Genomic DNA, 21,848 nt, shown 5'->3' on the forward strand with positions numbered 1-21,848 from the left:
TATTAATTAATATTTTCAAACCAGTTACAAAGAGCAAATAATATGTATAGTTGTTGTTGTCATTTAGTCGCTGTCGTCTTAACTCTTGTATGACCCCATGGACTGTAGCCCACCAGGATCCTCTGTCCGTGTGATTTCCCGGCAAGAATATAGGATGGGTTGTCATTTCCTACCCAGGAGATTCTCCTGACCCAGGGATTGCACCCCTGTCTCCTGCATTGGTAGGCAGATTCTTTACCACTAAGCTTTCAAAGAAGCCCAGTATGTTGGGTATATAATTATATATAATATTATAGATATATTTGGAAAGATATCCTAGAGTATTACTAATGTTACCTCTGTTTACTGGAATTATCGGAGATTTTTGTTTCATTTTGATTATCTAAGTATTCATCAGTGAATAAGATAAATTGATGTTTTTCAGAAGAAACATACTGAATGGGCTATTTTCTTGAAATGAGAATCACCAGAGTTCCAGTTCAAATCCATCAACCTTTCTCTGATGCAGTGACTTCCTTCCAGTTCCATCAGATTTAAAGTATGACTACCATTTTTACTTTGCCTATCATTATCATCATGTCAAACCAAAACGAAACATAATTACTGTTGTTAATTAAAGTAACATACTTCCTAAGTCTGACAACTATTATAAACCTAAATGAGCAAAAACATTTGAGACCTTATGGTGATGGATATAAATCTAGAAGAGAGGAAAAAAAAAAGTGTTGGAAAACTCTGGAGGTCAGACTTTGGGGATTTATGAAGGATACTTCCTAGAAATATCACCTCAGTGTCAAGTCAGTCAATTCTTTCTCTGATGAATCAACATCCCACTGGTTGAAGATTTGGGGGCATAGTTTAGAAAATTCATGTCTTTGGCCCCTACTGGAATGGTCAGAGAGAGCTGATTTTAAGAGTCATGGCTTAACCCTGTGTCCTGGGCCAGGACTTTAAAGACTTTGATGAAAACCTATGTCAATTCTCATAATCCTCTTTACAAGAGCAAAGAATATGCACCATCTTAGATAATATAAATTTATGTATACAATAAGTGAATGGTCTGCCCTTTCATTTATCGGATATACTGTTGGATTGGGAATTCAAAGAGTAACAAGAGCAAAGTAATTAGGGCAATACTGAGTTTCCCTTGTAGAGTGGTGGAGGATGATTATCTGGCCATAACCTGCAGAGTTAAACAGCAACCTTAACTGACCATCAGCAAGCCGTTTCTCACCCTATGTTACTCTGTTCTTTTCTGGCTTCCTCTTAACCATACTTGGATGAATAGCTACACCCTCAGATTTACTGTTCTGCCAGTGTGTAAGGAAGTAGCTGCTGGTGCTGTGATGACGCATGCAGTCTAGAGATGCTAGGCTTTTAATTCTGTCTATGGGGGAATTCTTTTTTTTTTCCTGCTGGCTTCTAATGGGCAATTTTATATTTCATACTGGCAGGGCTGTGTTACAGCCTGAAGGAGGGTTAATGGCTCAAAAGGTTTCATATGAGTTTCACATGGGAGCATAATCTAAGGAAAGCTTAAATGCCATGTGAAATTGCTTTGGCATGGAAATGCCAGGGAGAATTTTTGAGTTACTTTTGAAACAAGCCAAACGAGCAGGAGACAGACACAGAGAAGTGGACCCAGAAGGGCAGGTGTACACAGTAGGTAGCACGCTCAGTGTTCTTCCCGGTGCTAGAAGGGATTCTTTAACGGTAAAAGACAACCAGAGAGGGCTAGCTAATACACCAAGCTGCTGCTGCTGCTGCTAAGTCGCTTCAATCGTGTCCGACTCTGTGAGACCCCATAGACGACAGCCCACCAGGCTCCGCCATCCCTGGGATTCTCCAGGCAAGAACACTGGAGTGGGTGTATTCTATAATGAGCTTAACTGTGCACATGTAACTATGTGTATATGCATAATACACACACGATTACTGTATGTGTCACACATGTAGTAGAACTGAGTTCTGGTTTTTAAGCTCCAAATCTTTATTCACTGTAGAGTAAATGGAAACGATGAGAGAGCTGTGTCTCCTCTTCGTCTCATCTGTATCCTCTCCTTTCTTAGTCCTTGTTCTATATTCACATTCATGTGTTATTACTAGTTTCAGGAAATACTTAGTCTCTGTCCAGAATCAAGATTATAGTCTTAGGCAACTGCAATTCCATAGTGCTAGAATTTTCTGTTCCTATTTGCTACTATATCAATCTGTGTATTTATAAGAGCTTCATGAGTTGAAAATCTAATCCAGTGCATGAGTTGCAAAACATCTGTTGGGTTAGATTTTAGGAAATATTTTTGCTGCAGCAATGAGAGGTTTTCCTTTGTTATTTCGTTGTTTGTTCTATCTGTGATGCTTTGGCTTTTGGTTGAAAAGGAACACATTGTTGCCTAGAAAAGGCTGTCTTGATTTCTCAGTATTCTCAAGCTATGGCTCTTTCAAGTATCAAACAATCAGATGTCACCTCCAACTTTATCAATTATACTTAAGACATATACTACTTCCTTGGTATTTTGCTACACAAATCAAAGATTTGCTGTTATAGCCAGTGAGGTGTAATAATATTTCTTTCTCGTTAGATATAAAATGGCTTCCTTGGTCGCTCTGATGATGAAAAATCTGCCTGCAATGTAGGAGACTCCAGTTCGATCCCTGGGTTGGGAAGATCCCTTGGAGAAAGGAAGGGCAGACCACACCAGTCATCTTGCTTGGAGACATCCGTGGATAGAGGAGCCTGGCAGGCTACAGTCTATGGGGTAGCATAGAGCTGGACATGACTGAATGACTTAAAATATAAGATATAAAATATATATAATATTTAAATTATGTATAAAATGATACTTTATTGAGGAAATGCATTTATAATTTGGGGAAATTTTATACATCTATAATGTTTAGTAATTCATAATTGAGTATCTTCTAACAATAGAAGAAGGTTGTCTGAAACACACGCACATAATGCCTGCGTGCTCAGTTGCTTCAGTCATGCCTGACTCTTTGTGACCCTATGGACTGTAGCCCACCAGACTCCTCTGTCCATGGAATTCTCCAGGTAAGAACATTGGAGTGGGTTGCCATGCCCTCCTCCGGGGGATCTTCCCCACTCAGGGATCAAACTCATGCCTTCTACATTTCCTGCATTGCAGGTAGTTTTTGTTTTTTTTTTTTTGTTTGTTTGTTTGTTTGTTTTTACAGCTGAGCAATCGGGGAAGCACCCCCTCCAATATACTCATTCGAATCTCCAGAACTTATATTCAAATAATAAAAGTAGAGAACTCTCAAAAGGCAGCAGGATCCATGCTTACCACTGTCAAGTAAAAAATGAATGATTAGATTGCTAAGGTACTAGCTAGTTTCATTGGCTGCCTTGCACAGAAAGGAGCAGTTGTAAATGTTAAACTTTCCCTGCTTCCCAACTGCACCCCAGTAACCAAACTCAACCAGATATGAATGTATATCCAGAATTGATTCTGGACCCAAAGGGTAGGAGCCATCTTTAGGTTGGAAACAGAGATAAAATCCTTTCTCAAATTCTGGAAACTAATTTGAAAGATCCTGTAGATCTAGGAGCTGAACCTGACATTTCCAACCCTTTGCAACCCCATGGACTATATAGTCCATGGAATTCTCCAGACCAGAATACTGGAGTAGGTAGCTGTTCCCTTCTCCAGGGGATCTTCCCAACCCAGAGATTGAATCCAGGTTTGCAAGCAGATTCTTTACCAGCTGAGCCACCAGGGAAGCCCTTTTGAGCATATACAAGATATGTTAATAGAAAAAATGAGTGTCTAAAATGAGAAGCCAGCAGATGGAATGACAGGCACCACTGTATGGCCCCTAAAGGAAAAAGAAAGAAACAATAAGCGTCATGTGTCTTGACTGATTTTCAGATCTAGGTCCCTTGAGTTCCTGCTCCATTATTTTAAATATGGCATTGTTTCCTAGGTTTAATTCCTTTGTGTTTGAAGAAATGGAGTTGGAAGGAGGCTGTGAAATCCTTTAGTTTAACACCTGATTTTGCAGACTAGTTTCTGGCTTGCCAGGTGAAATATCCCCCTGCCAGTGCAAGAGACACAGGAGATGCAGGTTCAATCCTTGAGTTGGGAAGATCCCCTGGAATAGGAAATGGCAACCCACTGCAGTATTCTTGCCTGGAAAGTTCCGTGGCCAGAGGATCCTCGTGGGTATAGTCCATGGGGTCACAACGAGTCAGACACGACTGAGCACACATGCAAATAGAAGTTTATTGAGGTTAAAAATAAAAAATTAGCTCAAGATAAAAATGATATAATAATCAGTTCTCTTCTTGATTGTCATCCTTAGCATGGACACAGTATATAGCCCAAGTAAATATTATCAATTAAAATAATATTTTAAAATGTATGAATATTAATATTTCTGCTTCTAAAAATTGAGAATATTTTCTCTACAACTTTTTAGGGACAAATTTGCCTTCAGATGGATAGTCTGGAACACTCTTTCACTAAGAAAAACTTGGCTTTCCATGATCTTCCCTGAGTTATATTTATAAGCTAATTTCCACTATTTACATTTGTAGACGCTGTGCTTACTTTGTTCCCTAAAGATACCCAGTTTTATCCTTTTTAAAAACTAAAACCATTTAAAATGATATTTATTTTTGTACATACATTTGAGCATAATGGTTCTTTTTCCTAGAGCAGCAACTTTTCAGTCTGGTTGCATACTATAATTTCCTGGGAACTTTAAGAAAATGCCAACACCCAGACCTTTCAGAGGTTCTGACTTAATTGGTCTGTGTTGTGATATCAGCTAATTGGAGTGTAATTTATATACAATTAAATTCATGCATTTAACTATACAGGCTGATGAAGTGTGTTAACTATATAGAGTGGTGTAACCATCAGTGCAGTCAAGACTTAAAACAGTTCTCTCTTCCTAAGTTTCCTTGTGCTCCTTCTGGTTTGTCCCCTCCCATGATACCTGAGGCCAGGCAACCACTGATCTGCTTTCTGTGACTAAAGTTTTGTCTTTTCTAGAATTTCACATAAATGGAACCATAGCATGTGTATTCATGTACATAAGATCATTTCTACTTATCACATGTTAACCTCTTGTCAACTTCATGTTGACCTTTCTTATTGCTGAGTAGAATTCCATAGTATGGGATAAGCCACACTTTAATTCTCTTTTTACCAGTTGATGGAAAGTTGAGCTGTTTCCAGTGATTTGATTATTATAAGTAATGTGCCCAGGAATATTTGCAACAATCCTGGAGACTAAAAGTCCAAAATGGGTCTCATAGGTTAAACTCAAGATGTTAGTTAGGAGGCTCTAGGGGAGAATGTATCCTTGCCCTTTCCAGCTTCTAGAGGTTGCCTGCATGACTTGATTTGGGTTTTATTTCATCTTCAAAGCCAGCAATGGCTGGTAGAATCTTTCTCACGTGTTGGCACTCTGATGCTGTTTCAGGCATCAGTATTTTAATCAATATTAATTCAGGCACTGGTATTAAAAAAAAAATTCTTGGGTGATTCTAATGTTGGCTATGAAGAAAGATAACATGCTTACACTGTCTTTACATGATATCTCTCAGTATTTAAATCTGACCCTTTCTTCAAACCCCATTCCCTTCTCCAGTGGACCACATTTTGTCAGAACTCTGGAGGAACCAGAGATCAAATTGCCAACTTCTGTTGGATCATCAAAAAAGCAAGAGAGTTCCAGAAAAACATCTATTTCTGCTTTATTGACTGTGCAAAAGCTTTGACTGTGTGGATCACAATAAATTGTGGAGAATTCTGAGAGATGGGAATACCAGACCACCTGACCTGCCTCCTGAGAAATCGGTATGTAGGTCAGGAAGCAACAGTTAGAACTGGGCATGGAACAACAGACTGGTTCCAAATCAGGAAAGGACTACATCAAGGCTGTATATTGTCATCCTGCTTATTTAACTTATATGCAGAATACATCATGAGAAATGCAGGGCTAGATGAAGCACAAGCTGGAACAAGATTTCTGGGAGAAATATCAATAACCTCAGATATGCAGATGATACCACTCTTATGGCAGAAAATCAATAAGAATTAAAGAGCCTGTTGATGAAAGTAAAAGAAGAAAGTGAAAAAGTTGGCTTAAAACTCAACGTTCAGAAAACTAAGATCATGGCATCCAGTCCCATCACTTCATGGCAAATAGATGGGGAAACAGTGGCTGACTTTATTTTTGGGGCTCCAAAATCAGTGCAGATGGTGGCTGTAGCCATGAAATGAAAAGAAGCATACTCCTTGGAAGGAAAGTTATGACCAACCTAGACAGCATATTAAAAAGCAGAGATATTGCTTTGCCAACAAAGGTCCATCTAGTCAAGGCTATGGTTTTTCTAGTAGTCATGTATGGATGTGCGAGTTGGACTATAAAGAAAGCTGAGCATAGAAGAATTGATGCTTTTAAACTGTGGTGTTGGAGAAGACTCTTGAGAGTCCCTTGGACTGCAAGGAGATCTAACCAGTCCATCCTGAAGGAGATCAGTCCTGAGTGTTCATTGGAGGGACTGATGTTGAAGCTGAAACTTCAATACTTTATCCACCTGATGTGAAGAGATGATTCATTTGAAAGGACCCTGATGCTGGGAAAGATTGAAGGCAGAAGGAGAAGGGGACAACAGAGGATGAGATGGTGGGATGGCCTCAATGACTCAACGGACATGAGTTTGAGTAACTCCACGGGATAATGAAGAACAGAGAAGGCTGGTGTACTGCAGTCCATGGGGTCGCAGAGTCAGACATGACTGAGTGACTGAACAACTTTTAGTAACATCTCCCTGGTATGGATTAATTAATTAATTAATTAATTTATGACTGAGCTGGGTCTTTGTTGCTGTGCCTGGGCTTCCTTTAGTTACTGCATGGGGGGGGGGGCTACTCACTAGTGATGTGTGGGTTTCTTATTGTGGTAACTTCGCTTGATGCAGAGCCCAGGCTCTGGAGCACATCAGTTCAGTTCAGTCACTCAGTCATGTCCGACTCTTTGCAATACCACAGACTGCAGCACACTAGGCTTCCCTGTCCATTACTAATTCCTGGAGCTTACTCATACTTATGTCCATAGAGTCAGTGATGCCATCCAACCATCTCGTTCTATGTTGTTTCCTCCTGCCTTCAATCCTTCCCAGCATCAGTGTCTTTTCCAATGAGTCAATTCTTTGCATCAGGTAGCCAAAGTATTGGAGTTCCAGCTTCAGCATCAGCCCTTCCAATGAATATTCAGGACTGACTTTCTTCGGGATGGATTGATTGGATCTCCTTGCAGTCCAAAGGACTCTCAAGAGTCTTCTCCAACACCACAGTTTAAAAGCATCGACTCTTCAGAGCTCAGCTTTCTTTATAATTCAGCTCTCACATCCATATATGTCTACTGGAAAACCATAGCTTTGACTAAACAGACCTTTGCTGGCAAAGCAACATCTCTGGTTCTTAATATGCTGTCTAGGTTGGTCATAGCTTTTCTTCCAAGGAGGAAACATCTTTTAATTTCATGGCTGCAGTAACAATCTGGAATGATTTTGGAGCCCCCCAAAATAAAGTCTCTTACTATTTCCATTGTTGCCCCATCTGTTCACCATGAAGTGATGGGACTGGATGCCATGATCTTAGTTTTCTGAATGTTGAGTTGTAAGCCAACTTTTTCACTTTCTTCTTTCATTTTCATTAAGAGGCTCTTTTATTCTTCTTTCCTTTCTGCTGGAAGGGTGGTGTCATCTGCTTATTTGAGGTTGTTGATATTTCTCCTGACAATCTTGATTCCAGCTTGTGCTTCATCTAGCCCAGCGTTTCTCATGATGTGCTCTGCATAGAAGTTAAATAAGGGTGACTATATACAGCCTTGATGTACTCCTTTCCTGATTTGGAACCAGTCTGTTGTTCCAGGTCCAGTTCTATCTGTTGCCCCTTGACCTGCATACAGATTTCTCAGGAGGCAGGTCAGGTGGTCTGGTATTCCCATCTCTTGAGGAATTTTCCACAGTTTATTGTGATCCACACAGTCAAAGGCTTTGGCATAGTCAATAAAGCAGAAATAGATGTTTTTTTCTGGAACTCTCTTGCTTTTCTGATGATCCAATGAATGTTGGCAATTTGATCTCTGGTTCCTCTGTCTTTTCTAACTCCAGCTTGAGAATCTGGAAATTCATGGTTCATGTACTGTTGAAGCCAGGCTTGGAGAATTTTGAGCAGTGAGAGATGAGTGCAATTGTGTGGTAGTTTGAGCATTTTTTGGCATTGCCGTTCTTTGGGATTGGAATGAAAACTGACCCTTTCCAGTCTTGTGGCCACTGCTGAGTTTTCCAAATTTGCTGACATATTAAGTGCAGCACTTTCACAGCATCATCTTTTAGGATTTGAAGTAGCTCAGCTGGAATTCCATCACCTCCACTAGCTTTGTTCATAGAGATGCTTCCCAAGGCCCACTTGACTTCACATCCCAGGATATCTGACTCTAGGTGAGTGATCACACCATGATAGTTATCTGGATCATGAAGATCTTTTTTGTACAGATCTTCTGTGTATTTTGCCACCTCTTCTTAGTATCTTCTGCTTCTGTTATGTCCATACCATTTCTGTCCTTTATTGTGCCCATTTTTTCATGAAACATTCCCTTGGTATCTCTAATTTTCTTGAAGAGATCTCCAGTCTTTCCCATTCTGTTGTTTTACTCTATTTCTTTGCATTGATCACTGAGGAAGGCTTTTGTATCCCTCCTTACTATTCTTTGGAACTCTGCATTCAAATGGGTACATCTTTCCTTTCCTCTTTGCCTTTTGCATCTTTTCTTTTCTCAGTTATTTGTAAGTCCTCCTCAGACAACCTTTTTTCTTTTTTTAATTTCTTTTTCTTGGCGATGGCCTTGATCACTGCCTCCTGTACAATGTTATGAACCTCCATCCATAGGTCTTCAGGCCCTACCTGTCTTATCAGATCTAATCCCTTGAATCTACTTGTCAGTTTCACTGTATAATTGTAAGGGATTTGATTTAGGTCATACTTGAATGGTCTAGTGGTTTTCCCTCTTTCTTCAATATAAGCCTGAATTTGGCAATAAGGAGTTCATGATCTGAGCTACAGTCGGCTCCTCATCTTGTTTTTGCTTTCTGTATAGAGCTTCTCCATCTTTGGCTGCAAAGAATGTAATCAGGCTGATTTCGGTGTTGACCATCTGGTGATGTTCTTGTGTAGAGTCTTCTCTTTTGTTGCTGGAAAAGGGTGTTTGCTATGACCAGTGCATTCTCTTGGCAAAACTCTGTTGGCCTTTGACTTGCTCTGTCTTGTACTCTAAGGCCAAGTTTGCCTGTTACTCCAGGCATCTCTTTACTTCCTACTTTTGCATTCCAGTTTGCTGTGATGAAAGGGTTATCTTTCTGGGTGTTAATTATCGAGGGTGTTGTAGGTCTTCACAGAACCATTCAACTTCAACTTCTTCAGCATTAGTGGTTGGGTGATAGACTTGGATTACTGTGATACTGAATGGTTTGCTTCGGAAACAAACAGAGATCATTCTGTCATTTTTGAGAGTGCATCCAAGTACTGCCTTTCAGACTGTTGCTGACGATGATGGCTACTCCATTTCGTCTAAGGGATTCTTGCCCACAGTAGTAGATACAATGGTCATCTGAGTAAAATTCATCCATTCCAGGCCATTTTAGTTGCTGATTCCTAAAATGTCCACATTCACTCTTGCCATCTCCTGTCTGACCACTTCCCATTTGCCTTGATTCATGGACCTAACATTCCAGGTTCCTATGCAATATTGCTCTTTGCAGCATTAGACCTTGCTTCTATCACCAGTCACATCCACAACTGGGTATTGGTTTTGCTTTGGCTCCATCTCTTCATTCTTTCTGGAGTTATTTCTCCACTGATCTCCAGTAGTATATTGGGCACCTATTGATGTGAGGAGTTCATCTTTCAGTGTCCTGTCTTTTTGCCTTTTCATACTGTTCATGGGGTTCTCAAGGCAGGAATACTGAAGTGGTTTGCCATAACCTTCTCCAGTGGTCCACGTTTTGTCAGAAATCTGTACCATGACTGGTCTGTCTTGGGTGGCCCCACATGACATGGCTCATAGTTTCGTTGAGTTAGACAAAGTTGTGGTCCATGTGATCAGATTGGTTAGTTTTCTGTGGTTGTGGTTTTCATCCTGTCTGCCCTCTGGTGGAGAAAGATCAGAGGCTTATGGAAGCTTCCTGATGGGAGAGACTAACTGAGGGAGAAACTGAGTCTCCTTCTGATGGGCGGAGCCATGCTTCAAAGTCAAAGTCAAAGTTGCTCAGTCGTGTCTGACTCTTTGTGACTCCATGGACTATGCAGTCTGCGGAATTCTTCAGGCCAGAATACTGGAGTGGGTAGCCTTTCCCTTCTCCAGGTGATCTTCCCAACCTAGGGACTGAACCCAGGTCTCCCATATTACAAGTGGATTCTTCACCAGCTGAGCTACAAGGGAAGCTTAGTAAATCTTTAATCCAATTTTCTGTTGAGGGGTGGGGCTGTGTTCCCTCCCTGTTATTTGATCTGAGGCCAAACTGTGGTGGAAGTAATGAAGATAATGGTGACCTCCTTCAAAAGGTCCCATGCACACACTGCCACACTCAGTGTCCCTAACCCTGCAGCAGGCCACCACCAACCCACACCACTGCCAGAGATTCCTGGACACTCCTGGGCAAGTCTGGGTCATTCTCTTGTTTGTGCCCTCCAAGAGTCTGTTTCCCCAGTCCTGTGTAACTTCTGGCAGCTCTATAGTGGGGTTAATGGTGACCTCCTCCAAAAGAGCTTATGCCAACGCCAGATCTACTGCACCCAGAGCCCCTGCCCCTGCAGCAGTCCACTGCTGACCCACACCTGTGCAGGAGACACTCAAACACAGTTCCAGCTCAGTCTTTGTGGGGTCTCTGGGTGCTGGTGTGCACAAGCTTTATTTGAGTCCTCCGAGCATCTCTGGCGGGTATGAGGTTTGATTCTAAATGTTATTTTGCCTTTCCTACTGTCTTTCTGGGTTTCTCTTTTGCTCTTGGATGTGGGGTATCTTTTTCTGGTGTGATCCAACATTCTCCTATTGATGGTTGCTCAGCAATGAGTTGTAATGCTGGAGTTCTCACGGGAGAAGACGAGCACACGTCCTTCTACTCAGCCATCTGGGCATTTCCCTTCAGTCATTACCAGTACTCAAAAGGCCTTTGGTTCAGAACTGGACTCTGCCGGGCCCTAGGAGGAAGCACCCATTTTGGTACATAGGCCTCAGTACTTGTGGCTCATGGGCTTAGTTGCCCCACAATATGTGGGATCTTCCTGGACCAGGGATCGAACCAGCTTCCCCTGCATTGCAAGGTAGATTCTTAACCACTGAAAGAATAACTTTTTATTGAGGGTGGTTTTGTCTTCAAGATGTGTCATATTGGTCAGTAGGTTTAAAGTTTCTATATCCTATCCCTTCACTCCTTTTCCATACTCAGAGCTTTATTACCATGGAAATAGGAAGCTCAGTTATTACAATAACCACAGTGATGGATGTTTCTTGGGTTATCAAATGTATAGAACAATCCCCCTTAGATTACAAAGAAGAAACCCTTGTTCTCCCCCAATTTTGAAACTGAGTGTCAGAGAGGCTCAGTAACTTATCTAATGTCAGTGCCAGTTAGAGCCTAAACTGCATTCATTTTCTCATTCATTCATTCATTTTTCAGTAGGATACTGGTACCTAGATATCCTAGTTTCAACTCTAGTAGAGGAAAAATATTTTTTTTCAGAGATGCACACATTTTAGTTACTTGAAAGAATTCCTCTCCCTTCAACCCCCTCTTTGTACATTTCTTATGTTTTGCTTTAGATCTTTTATCTAAACCTTGCTTGTCCAGAAGTAATACTAGAATTCTTGAAGGACAACACAAAGGAGCCAAAGAAAGAAAACAGATTGGTGAGATGCCCTTGGTACTATTTTACAGGGCCACTTTGAGATAATTTTGCTGTCTAGAGCTCTAGTTTCTTGTATGGTGTTGGATCAAAGAAAATAGGCAACTTCACCTTCCGAGAGATGTGCTGAAGGGAGTGGCGGAGATTTAAACTCCGAACTCATAGACAAGTTTTATGATCCCTATTCTAGTCTGACATTCCCAGAAATGATCCTTTTGGTTGGGCATCCCAGAAGATTTTCCTGCTCTTTTTGCATCCCCAGATACTTTTAGGGAATGTATAATGATTACTATCTCCTATCAACTGGTCAGACATTAATGAGCAAAAGTGCTCCAGTATCTTTAACATGAAATCAGTGGTATTTTTAGTCAGAGCAGTTGCTGGACATTTGATCAGATATGCTGCTCGGGAATTTAGCTAGGAATTTTTTGTTTCGCTTCTCTTCCATATGACAATGTATCTTTTCTTCCGTTATAGGGAATAGAGTGGTGATTGTGCATTCCAGGGTAAACGTTTTTAAATGAGCTGATTAGGATGGTTTCTAATTGAAATAAATAAAATATTTCACTGGACTCTGTTAACAACAGCCAGCTTATACTCAGAATGTATTCATGCTGTGTGAGGGAAAGGACCACTGGGATTATTTAAGTTTTGCTGTTGCTGCCAGAGTAGGTGGAGAGAGAACAGCTTTGAGTGAGGAGATATCTTTCTTCAAACGCTGTATTTTGGGTCAGTTGAGGTTAGGGGAGTTCTTTCTTCAAACACTGTATATTTTCAAGCTACCCTATGGTCTACCAGATGTTCCTTGGCTCCTCCTGGCTGGGCCTGACCCAGCGGTACAGTGTCCATTGTTCTTGCTGCTCACAGTTCTGGATGGGAGCTCTCTGCAGGATTAGAAAATGGTGCTAATGAGCCCTGGATCACAAGCTTGACCCAGGTGTGAGCCAGTCATCTTTGCACAGAGAAAAGCTTTGTCCTTTAGCCTCAGTTTTCACCCAGCCCCTGCCAGCCATGCAAATGAATCAGAAAAGGAACCAGGTTGAGTGACTGTGTGTTGACAAATGAAGGATTCATCTCCTGCAGGAAAATCGAAGCACAGGGCTTACTCCACCCAAGCAGCAATGAGCAGCGTCTGTACAAGTGTGGACCAGTGGGTGGTAATTAATAGGAGGCAGGCACTCCAAGTCAAAGCCTGAGGCCACACAGAAGTATCTCCCCTGGAGACAAATCCAAAGAGGCACAGCTTTTATACTGAGGCTGCCCAGGAGGAAAATGAGGAATTTCATTGAACATATACTTATTGAGTGCCCAATATGGCCAACCTCTCTTTGGGTTGCTGAGTAGGGTGCTCAGATGAGTCTCTATCCTCCAAGAACTTAACACTGATAGGAAGTGGAAATTAAGTAGGTACACAGATAACTATAACAACAACAGCAACAAAACACAAGGTGAGATATGACAGGTGTAAACAAAATGCTCTGGGAATTCTGGAAGGGGGAGATCACAATGACAGAATCCACCATGAGCCTACTCACTATTCATCCTCCTCTTTTTTCTAACAAATCTTCTTTGATTTTCATTAATATCCACTGTTCTCCACATAATCATGGATTCCAGGAAAACTGAGCTCTTGCCTAACCTCAGAGGATTTAAGTTGATTGTGTGTGTGCATGCTCACTCAGACTCTTTGTGACCCCATGAACTGTAGACCCTCAGGCTCCTCTATCCATGGGATTTTCAAGGCAAGAATACTGGAGTGGGTTGCCATGCCCTCCTCCAGGGGATCTTCCTGACCCTGGGATTGAACCCATGTTTCCTGTGATTCCTGCATTGCCAGGCATATTCTTTACCACTGAGCCACCAGGAAAGCCCTTTGAAGATGATTAGTCTAAGCCAATCATCGAATTCCATTGTCCTCTCCTGTATATAGTCAGGAATGTTATGGCCCAACTTTGGCCAATAGCTGGGGGAGAGAACTTCTGGAAACCGTATCCTTACCCTCTAGCAAGAGAGAAAGCGGATCCCTTTTCCCTGTCTTACGTGTTGCCATGACTGGATGCGATTCCTGGTCCTTTTGAGGTCATCTCAACATCAGCATTAGGAAAAAGTCAACACACAGAAGAACTCAGAGTAAGAGAAGTGCAGTGATTTTGAGTCAGCTTTTCTGTTACTTGGAGGTGAACTTTGTGTAAGTTGCATTCACTCAGTGTGAGTGAGGAAAATCTTATGAGAAAGGCACCATGCAAGGTGAACATTGAAGAAAGGATACGATTTTGATCATTGAGCTGAAGAGAGTACAATATTTTAGGTGATGGTGTGGTGTTTAGTGACATAGGAATAATTTAGGTTAAGAAACCAAACAAACAAAAAACAAGAAGAAAGGCACAACAATTTGGAAGTTTAAAATATGTTCATCCAGAGTGGAATTTTATATTTTCATACCTACTTAACTTCATTCTATAAGGGATATAAATCATTTATGAGATGTATTGTTAAAAATAATTTAACAAGGAAAACAATGAGAGGATTAAAATGCATATTATAATAATAATGTAATATCTAACTAGGAGATTGATTATAAGGAAAATAGACACAAGAAAGTTTTAAAATCCTACACAGTCACTAATTTGAACAACAACTTTTAAATTTCTAGTGACTAATATGAAAAGGAAAATTAGTTAATTACTTAGGTCTCATTTCACATTTGGAGAAAACAGGCCAGTTCCTCAAGAAAATTTATTTATGTGAATATTTATGTGAGGAACAATGGAAGATGTAAAGAATGATATGCCATCAAATTCTCTACAGTGAATTCATCATTGATTCCAAAGATCTTTTCAACTGAAAGCAAGTAAAATGTATAAAATGCTTGGTGGAGTCTTGAGAAAAAAGCAGAAAAGGTAAGTTGTAGAGCAAATTGAGTGACAGGATAAGGACGCTGGGAATTCATTTCATTGTCAGTGGGAAAAGGTAGTGTTTGAGGATTAAATGAAAATGATCATAACTGATCCCTGTAGAGTTTAAACAATTAATGTGAGTGGCATCAGAAGAAAACAACCATGGGGACTAAGAAGAAAAAAAATAAACCAATACAATTTGGGGAGTATTTATTAGATGCTGCTGCTGCTAAGTCACTTCAGTTGTGTCCAACTCTGTGCGACCCTGTAGATGGCAGCCCATCAGGCTCCCCTGTCCCTGGGATTCTCCAGGCAAGAGCGCTGGAGTGGGTTGCCATTCCTTCTCCAACGCATGAAAGTGAAAAGTGAAATTGAAGTCACTCAGTCGTGTCCGACTCTTAGGGAACCCATGGACTGCAGCCCACCAGGCTCCTCCATCCATGGGATTTTCCAGGCAAGAGTGCCAGAGTGGGTTGCCATTTCCTTCTCCAATGCATGAAAGTGAAAAGTGAAAGGGAAGTCACTCAGTCGTGTCCGACTCTTAGCAACCCCATGGACTGCAGCCCACCAGGCTCCTCCGTCCATGGGATTTTCCAAGCAGAGCACTGGAGTGGGGTGCCATTGCCTTCTCAGGGAGTAGAAGCTAGGCATTATTTATGGTGGTTTAAATAAGTATGACATGTCATTTAAGAAAATCTATTGATAATTATATGTATTCTCCTCTATTTTGTAAATGTGGTGAATTATGTTGATTGATTTTCAAATGTTAAATCGTGATTTCATTCCTATAAGAAATTCAATTTGATCATAATGTATTAACCTTAAAATATAGCACTTGGATTCAATTTATTAATATTCAATGGAGAAGGCAATGGCACCCCACTCCAGTACTCTTGCCTGGCAAATCCCATGAACGGAGGAGCCTGGTAGGCTGCAGTCCACGAGGTTGCGAAGAGTCGGACACGACTGAGCGACTTACCTTTCACTTTTCACTTTCATGCATTGGAGAAGGAAAAGGCAACCCACTCCGGTGTTCTTGCCTGGAGAATCCCAGGGACGGGGAGCCTGGTGGGCTGCCGTCTATGGGGTCGCACAGAGTCGGACACGACTGAAGTGACTTAGCAGTAGCAGCAGCAGTATTTTAATTTTTTGTTAGAATTTGAGATTGGTGCTATTTCTTTCTTAAATGGTAAAAACAACTTCATTGCTAGCCATCTGAGCCTGAAGGTTTATTTAAGGGAAGGTTTAATACACATATTTATTTATGTGATGATAATAATAATATATATATGTTATTTTCCGTCTTGTGTATGCTTTGGTAAGATGTGCTTTTCTAGGATTTTATCCATTTCATTTAAATTATTAAATGTTAGCATACATTTCTTTTTACCTTGGGCCATACATGCTTTTATTGTATCCTTTTAATTCAGAGAAAGGAAAAACACATGACAAACACACACACAGGCACTTGTGCAAGTAACCAAGCGTACATTTTTTAAAAATATTCTTTTATTTGTCTTTACTTTCTGTAGAATTTATAATGATATCCTTTTTTCATATTTGATACTGATAACTTCTACTTTCTTTTTTCTTGATCAATATTTCTGACATTTATCAACTTTACTTCCATGGGTTTATTTTTGGCTTGTTTTACTCTATTGCAAATATGTTTCTTATTTAGTTAATGTCTGCCATTATCTTTATTATTTTCATCCTTTTTACTTCCTTCATACATAATTTGCTTCTCTTTTAACTTTTTGAGGTTGATATTTAGATTACTAAGTTGCAACTTTTCTAGTAAGTGTAAATAAGGCTATAAGTTGTCCTCTATACACTGTGGTAGCTATATCCCAATTTTTTTTTTCCTCTTCTTTTGCTCTGTGCCTTTGGGCTTAAGGGATCTTAGTTCCCCAAGCAAGGATTGAACCAAGGTCATTGACAGTGACAGTGTGGAGTCCTTACTAATGCACAGCCAGAGAATTCCTCCCACAAGTTTTAATATATTTTTTAAAGTAAAAAATACTTTCTAATCTCCAGTATAATTTCTTCTTTGACCCTTTAGTCTCTTATATGTGTTTCATTTAGTTTCCAAACATTTGGGTTTTTAAAAGTTTTCCTTTTATTAATGATGTCTACTTTAATTCTGTTGTGTTAAAAATATATTCTGAATAATTAAGATTCTTTGGGATATACTGAAGTCTACATTTTGGCTGACCAATTGGCAAGCTTTGGTAAAAATATTCTATGTAAGTTTGGAAAAGAATTTGTAAATTGCATTTGATGGATGTGGTACTCTCATGTCAATTAGTTTGGGTCTGTTAATCTCATTTCCAATCTTGTTTGCCTGCTTATTCTATCAACTGGGCTTCCCTGGTAGCTCAGCTGGTAAAGAATCTGCCTGCAGTGCACAAGACCCTGGTTAGATCCCTGGGTTGGGAAGATCCCCTGGAGGAGGGCATGGGAACCCACTCCAGTATTCTTGCCTGGAGAATCCCCATGGACAGAGAAGCCTGGTGGGCTACAGTCCATGGGGTTGCAAAGAGTCGGACATGACTGAGCGACTAGACACATTACACATTACCAATATAAACTTGTAAATATATTGTCCGCTATGGTATTGTATGGATGATATATAATATGATTCTGTTATATAATATTAATATTAACTGTGATACTTTTGGCTCTGATGGTAAAGCATCTGCCTACAATGCAGAAGACCCGGGATCAATCCATGGGTTGGGAAGATCCTCTGGAGGAGGAAATGGCAACCCACTCCAGTACTCTTGCCTGGAAAATCCCACGGACGGAGGAGTGTGGTAGGTTATAGTTCATGGGATCACAAAGAGTTGGACACAACTGAGTGACTTCACTTTCTTTTCATGATGCTTTTGGGGCTTCCCTAGTGTCTCAGTTGGTAAAGAATCTGCCTACAGTGTGGGAGACCTGGGTTTGATACCTAGGTTGGGAAGATTCCCTGGAGAAGCGAATGACTAACCACTCCAGTATTCTGCCCTGGGGAATTCCATGGACTGTATAGTCCATGGGGTCACAAAGAGTCGGACATGACTGAGCATTTTTTCCACACATGATACTTTTAACTGTAATTACATTTCTTATAGTAAAACTGAAAGCAAACAGGTAGAAAGATTGTTTATGTCATTATGTAATTTCTCTCTTAGAGCTCACTTAAAATACGAATTTTAAGGAAAGTTTTAGGGAGGCTACAGTTATCTTCTCTAACAGAATAAGGTGGTGTATATGTGTGTGTGTAAATGCCAGCCTAGTTATTAACTACATATGATCTTGCAGGCAATAATCAGAAATATTTGGGATTTCTGAAGTGACTAGTTTCCTTACACAGTAGTAAAAAAGTAATAGATAAGATCCATTCTTTTGGAAAGACAACAGAAAATCATCATCTGGCAGGAAGGAGACAATTCTTAGGTTTTTAGGTGTGAATGGGACTCAAGGAATGACTTTGATTCTTGCAATGATCTCTGTTTCCCTTTATGCTTCTCTCTCTGCCCAGGATTTAGGCTCCCTTACTATGTAGTTGTGTACATGGAAGAAAGAGTCTGAACCCAGTTGATTTTTAAAATGTGGTGTTCATTTTTTAAAAAAAGAAAACTGGAAAAACACAGCAGGTTTCCTTACAGTCAGCTTCAGGCCCCTAGTCACATGGAATAGCTCTCCGTCGCTCGTCGGCAGGGAGCCAAAACTTGCATGGAGGGGTAAGCAATAAAATAAAAATCACATTTCCAAGATTTCTTTTCCCTGCTACACTGGGTCATATTTGATTAATGGACTGCATTTATTTTAAAGGTATGATTACACACATGTTACCTATACTGTGCCACTGTGCGCTTGGCAGAGAGAAAGCTTATTATGAATTCTGAACCAAGGTGGGATATTAGCGCATCATTAATATGCATAGGTGCAGATATCTGTCTGTTGCTTTATAATGCTATTTCATTTATATAATGCTGGTACTTGACGGACATAAGAGACTCCATCCTCAGCTAGAGAGATTCCTAAATAAAACTAGCAAGGTATTGCAGAAGTAATCAGACAGAGTGAAGGAGTTCAGGTTCTTGTGTCTCTCTCTATATAAGTCCAGTTCTTGAGTTTCATTTCAAATGTCTCTCCATGTGGACTAGCTTAACATATTCCTTTCTTCTCTCACTGAGCAAATATACCTACTTTGACATTTTTTTCCCCCTTAATTCTGTTTAATCTGAAATCGTAGTTGAAATTGCTGCTGTTCAGGTTCTACCAGCTTGAAAGCAGCCTCAAGGAAATGAAACCTTATGAGGTATGGGGCCAAACTGCTTGCACATATTTCTTGGTATACACATGGGCCACCCTCAGTGGGGATGGCCTACAATAAGCCTCAGGAAGAAATCAGACACATGGAGTCATATTTGACTATCTTGAAATTATTATCTCACTACTCCACTTCTCACCATCTTGAAGAGGAAAAACTCAGCTCTTTCAGATGGCATGCGGAGCACAGCATTCAAGGCCCCCACCCATCTCTGTAAGCACAATCCTGTACCTTCACTCTAGCCACATGAAGCCCCTTGCTGCTTTCCAAAGCACGCTATCGCTCTGTTCTGTTTCCCTCCTCTTTGCTATCACACATTATCTTCCCTCAGTCTGGAACCTGCATCCTCTCCTTCTCTGCTTGATGACCTTTCTGCAGAGATGGGCTTTTCCATGAAGTCATTCAAGAATTCCCGCATAGAGTTGCCCCTTTTCTCTTTCATGTTTCCATCGTATTTTACTGTATAATTTATTCATTACATCATCACTTACATCATATGATGAATTTCTTGTCTGTCTCTGGTCCTGTAGGCTGTGGCTGCCTGCAAGGAAAGGGCTGTGTTTATTGTCACAGTATCTCCAGTGTCCACACAAAGCCTGGAATTGATCAGTCCTGAGTAAATATACATTGTGCATGTATCCTGTGAATCTGGAAGATATTTGAGACAGAATGAGAGAACCTGTGGGAATAGAACACATCAGAAATATTGGATTGTGTACTTGAGATTAGGAGATAATCCATCTGATTAGAGCCTTTCCTAAATATCACCTGAATTTAAAATCTGTGCTGTCAGTTCTACCTTCTCTTTAAGGCAAGTGGGACTGGTTCTTCTGGAATGGTTGTAGCAATTTTATTGCTCAGAGAAGGGGTCTTTAGCTTGAGTTCCTGGGCAGGGGTTGCATGCCTAAATGCTCACTAGCTACTCTGGGCTCTAAAATATGTTGGTTTAGCGTATCCTATGTTTGAAAATTGAACTAGTTATACCCATTAAAAAATCTAGATATCTCTTGTGAAGGTCTGAATTTCTTCTCTTAGAGCTGAAGGACTACAGTTGTGCCACATTCTCACAAAAATTGGTGAGCATGCACTGTCCATGTGGCATAGACCCATCACTGTCTTCTTACCTGGCTATTCTGCTAAGTCACATGCCACATGCTCGTTGAGTTTGTGTGGAGAGTTAGTCTATGTGAACTTACAGGCATTTTGTAAAGGAACATGCCTTTAGTTTTCATTATAAGTCCAAAGAGGACTATGAACCTAAATAGGTTAAAGCTATGTAATTTGAATAAAAATATACATAAGAATGCTATTGAGCCAAGAGAAGAGTACTAATACAAAATATAAAATATATGTCAAAATTTTTAATTGAACTGTATTCCTTCATTTGTCAGTGACTCAGCAGTTGGGTCAGAGATCAAGTGGATTTTGAGTGGGATAGAGTTTTTATCTTCCTGTGGTTAATGCGGCTAAACACACACATATACACACACACCCTCCCACCCCCACCCCCCACCACACACACACACACACACACAGAAAACATATCTACTAAGAAGAAAGCATAGCAAATGTGAGAAATGCTACTCTGGTGATTTTAAATATTAAATATTTTCAGTGCATACGTTAATAAATGAGGATGACTAAGATTAGAACAATCTGTAGAATAACCACATCGATTTACATAATTATCCAAATTACAAATAAATGTGGAAATTCCATTTTCTTGAACTTGCTTTCAGAGAATGACAATCTTTTGCTATTAACTGAGTACAATTTCATTTCACTCTACTGTTATTTTTAGTATTAAGGACAGACTTTTAAATATGAGGCTGGGATTGGCTTTTAGTGCTTTATCACTACTTTTTAGCTTAACAGGAAAATCTCCCTTTAATCCCCATGTCTGAACATATTTAAGAAGGAGTGTTCAGTTCAGTTCAGTTGCTCAATTGTGTCTGACTTTTTGCAACCCCATGGACTGCAGCATGCCAGACGTCCCTGTCCATCACCAACTCCCAGAGTTTACTCAAACTCATGTCCATTGAGTCAGTGATGCCATCCAGCCATCTTATCCTCTGTTTTCCCCTTCTCCTCCTGCCTTCTATCTTTCCCAGCATCAGGGTCTTTTCAAATGAGTCAGTTCTTCACATCAGGTGGCCAAAGTATTGGAGTTTCAGCTTCAGCATCAGTCCTTCCAATGAATATTCAGGACTGGTTTCTTTTAGGATGGACTGGTTGATTCTCCTTGCAGTCCAAGGCACTCTCAAGAGTCTTCTCCAACACCACAGTTCAAATCTTCGGAGCTCATCAATTCTTCAGAGCTCAGCTTTCTTTATAGTCCAACTCTCACATCCATACATGACTACTAGAAAAATCAGAGCTTTGACTAGACGGACTCTGTTGGCAAAGTAATGTCTCTGCTTTTTAATATGCTGTCTAGGTTGTAATACATTTCTAATTTGAAATATTTGATCTGTCTAATTTGGCTTCAGTTACATACTTCAGGAAAGACAAACTTCATTCTTTGTTTCTGACAGTCCCACCTACTAGAGATTTTGGTAAATAAATGTCTGTGATTGAATTATAAAATAATTTTAGTTGAGGATTTAGAGCCCACTTTTTCCCCCTAACTACAGAAGATAAATCCTAAGAAACAGATATGAAAACAAAATTCTGTTTGAAGGA

This window comes from Capra hircus, chromosome 6, assembly GCF_001704415.2.
Source record: "Capra hircus breed San Clemente chromosome 6, ASM170441v1, whole genome shotgun sequence".
Classification (NCBI taxonomy): Eukaryota; Metazoa; Chordata; class Mammalia; order Artiodactyla; family Bovidae; genus Capra; species Capra hircus.